This window comes from Chiloscyllium plagiosum, chromosome 48, assembly GCF_004010195.1.
Source record: "Chiloscyllium plagiosum isolate BGI_BamShark_2017 chromosome 48, ASM401019v2, whole genome shotgun sequence".
NCBI classification, from domain to species: domain Eukaryota; kingdom Metazoa; phylum Chordata; class Chondrichthyes; order Orectolobiformes; family Hemiscylliidae; genus Chiloscyllium; species Chiloscyllium plagiosum.
In genome coordinates, this window is record NC_057757.1 from 2,315,015 (window position 1) to 2,315,779 (window position 765).

Consider the following 765-nt stretch of genomic DNA (forward strand, 5'->3'; position numbering starts at 1 on the left):
GTAGGGGGTTATAACCGGGGTAGGAGGGGGATTATAACCGGGATGGTAGGGGGTTATAACCGGGGTGGGAGGGGTCTTTGATGATGTTGGCTGGGACAGTGGGAAGTGTAGACAGAGTCAGTAGTTGGGAGGCTGGTGATGGACTGGGCTGTGCTCACCACTCTCTGCAGTGATGATGTTGGCTGGGATAGTGGGAAGTGTAGACGGAGTCAGTGGATGGGTGGCTGGTGCAGTCCTGGGCAGAGTCTGATGCCGGGCGACTTGGACTGATCGGTCAGTTTTGGAAGGTTGAACCTCATTTTATTCCATGGGTAACTGAAGAGGAGGAGACAATGGTCGATCTGCGAACAGGAACAGAGCCCATTGCTGGAGATCCTCTCTGTAGCATCAGGGGAACTGAAGGTTACCGATCTCTACGGATTGCCTCACGAGGGACCTTTCCCCTTTAACATTTTGAAAAATGAGAGGAGATTTGTTGAAACTTACAGGATCCTGAGGGACTAGACACAGGACAGATGCTGAAATGACATTCCTTCCTAGAACAAGGAGGCAGAATTTCAAAATAAAGGCTTCAAGACGGAGATGAAGAGGAATTTCAGCCAACGGCTCCCACATCCTATTAACAAATGAGGAAGTATTGACCCAGCAACACTGAAGGATTGGCTGATATATTTCCAAGTCAGGATGGTGAGGGGATTGGGGCTGGCGTTCCCATGTATCTGCTGCCCCTTGTCCTTCTAGATTGAAATGGCTGTGGGTTTGGAA